The sequence below is a fragment of the Styela clava genome, unplaced genomic scaffold (genome assembly GCF_964204865.1).
Source record: "Styela clava unplaced genomic scaffold, kaStyClav1.hap1.2 HAP1_SCAFFOLD_145, whole genome shotgun sequence".
NCBI classification, from domain to species: Eukaryota; Metazoa; Chordata; class Ascidiacea; order Stolidobranchia; family Styelidae; genus Styela; species Styela clava.
This window is the reverse complement of record NW_027556771.1, coordinates 32,501-35,000: the sequence shown is the minus strand read 5'-3', so window position 1 is coordinate 35,000 and position 2,500 is coordinate 32,501. Positions and strand designations below refer to the sequence as shown.

Here is a 2,500-nt window from a genome sequence, read left to right as displayed (position 1 = left end):
GACCTGTTATTGCTCAATCTCGTGTGGCTAAACGCCACTAGTCCCTCTAAGAAGTTAGACGCCGACCGAGAAGGTCGCGTAACTATTTAGCATGCCAGAGTCTCGTTCGTTATCGGAATTAACCAGACAAATCGCTCCACCAACTAAGAACGGCCATGCACCACCACCCACAGAATCAAGAAAGAGCTCTCAATCTGTCAATCCTACCTGTGTCCGGGCCGGGTGAGTTTCCCCGTGTTGAGTCAAATTAAGCCGCAGGCTCCACTCCTGGTGGTGCCCTTCCGTCAATTCCTTTAAGTTTCAGCTTTGCAACCATACTTCCCCCGGAACCCAAAGACTTTGGTTTCCCGGAAGCTGCCGGAAAGGTCGTCATGGTAACGCCTCCCGATCGCTAGTTGGCATCGTTTATAGTCAGAACTAGGACGGTATCTGATCGTCTTCGAACCTCTGACTTTCGCTCTTGATTAAAGAAAACATTCTTGGCGAATGCTTTCGCAGTAGTTCGTCTTCCGCCGATCCAAGAATTTCACCTCTAACGGCAGAGTACGGACGCCCCCGTCTGTCCCTCTTAATCATTACCTCGTGCTCCGAAAACCAACAAAATAGAACCGAGGTCCTATTCCATTATTCCATGCAACACTATGCAGGCGAACAGCCTGCTTTGAACACTCTAATTTTTTCAAAGTAAACTTATCGGCCACCGCCGACACTCAGTCAAGAGCACCGACGGAGAACCGAAGGTGAGGCGAACGCAACCAGTGACACGCCTTGCGACGGACCGGCGGCGCTCGCCCAAAATCCAACTACGAGCTTTTCAACCGCAACAACTTTAGCATACACTGTTGGAGCTGGAATTACCGCGGCTGCTGGCACCAGACTTGCCCTCCAATGGATACTCGTTAAGAGTTTTAGGATGTACTCATTCCAATTACAGGGCCTCGTTAGAGTCCTGTATTGTTATTTTTCGTCACTACCTCCCCGTGTCGGGAATGGGTAATTTGCGCGCCTGCTGCCTTCCTTGGATGTGGTAGCCGTTTCTCAGGCTCCCTCTCCGGAATCGAACCCTGATTCCCCGTTACCCGTTATCACAAAGGTAGGCACGTAGCGTACCTTCGACAGTTGATAGGGCAGACACTTGAATGATACGTCGTCGGTGCAGAGACCGTACGATCCGCGTGGTTATCCAGAGTCATCAAACGTCACAGGACGAACCCGGTCGGTTTTGATCTGATAAAAGCGCGCCTCCCGAAGTCGGCGCTTAATGCATGTATTAGCTCTAGAATTACCACAGTTATCCACTTCGCTTACGAGACCAAATAAACCAAGACTGATTTAATGAGCCATTCGCAGTTTCGCTTTACGAGAACTCGTACTTGCACCTGCATGGCTTAATCTTTGAGACAAGCATATCACTACTGGCAGGATCAACCAGATAGCTGCGACAGCTGCGCTCGGCCCTTGCTGGGCCGCCCGGCGCGTGCTCGTCGCATTCGTTTAAGACCGAGGCGATCGCCTGCGGCCGTACTCAGCTTCGACAGTCGCTGGCCGCGACGTCCACGCTCTCGCCGGCAGTGCCAGGCGGAGCGATTTGCGTTTTTTCTTTGCTCGCCCTCTCTCGGGCTCGATCCATTCAGTTTCGCACAAACAAGAGCTCTGCCGGCCGCCTGCAGCGGTGCCTAAAACCCGGGCATAACAATGCGACCGTTCTGCTAGGCCGACAAGCGCTCAAGCCAGACGCTCGATCGAACGCCCCCTACATATTAGTCGAGACAACGGCTCGCTCATTAGCATCGCGTTTGTACTTTAACTTTTTTTGGCTCGGCTTCTTTCGACGCCGATGCCGGCGACGCAGCACTCTCTCGCCCGCCAGCCACCGAGAAAAGGGTGCGCTCCGACCGGCCCCGCACCGCTCTTTCTTGGCTCATTCGAAATTACTGTCTTTCGCTCTGACATGCCTTACCTAGGGTTAGGTTAGTATGCTTGCACGTTTGTACTTTAACTTTTTTTGGCTCGGCTTCTTTCGACGCCGATGCCGGCGACGCAGCACTCTCTCGCCCGCCAGCCACCGAGAAAAGGGTGCGCTCCGACCGGCCCCGCACCGCTCTTTCTTGGCTCATTCGAAATTACTGTCTTTCGCTCTGACATGCCTTACCTAGGGTTAGGTTAGTATGCTTGCACGTTTGTACTTAAACTTTTTTCGGCTCGGCTTCTTTCGACGCCGATGCCGGCGACGCAGCACTCTCTCGCCCGCCAGCCACCGAGAAAAGGGTGCGCTCCGACCGGCCCCGCACCGCTCTTTCTTGGCTCATTCGAAATTACTGTCTTTCGCTCTGACATGTCTTACCTAGGGTTAGGTTAGTATGCTTGCACGTTTGTACTTTAACTTTTTTCGGCTCGGCTTCTTTCGACGCCGATGCCGGCGACGCAGCACTCTCTCGCCCACCAGCCACCGAGAAAAGGGTGCGCTCCGACCGGCCCCGCACCGCTCTTTCTTGGCTCA

At 53.6% G+C, this 2,500-nt stretch overlaps 1 non-coding gene across 1 annotated transcript in view; it reads right to left on the bottom strand.

The window, feature by feature from the left end:
• Window positions 1-1,435, bottom strand: part of LOC144419788 (small subunit ribosomal RNA) — a 1,810-nt gene extending 375 nt beyond the window's left edge. Inside the window, exon 1 of the ribosomal RNA XR_013474263.1 lies at window positions 1-1,435. This exon is cut by the window's left edge and continues 375 nt beyond it. This is a non-coding gene — a ribosomal RNA (small subunit ribosomal RNA).
• Between the last annotated feature and the right edge of the window lie 1,065 nt (window positions 1,436-2,500).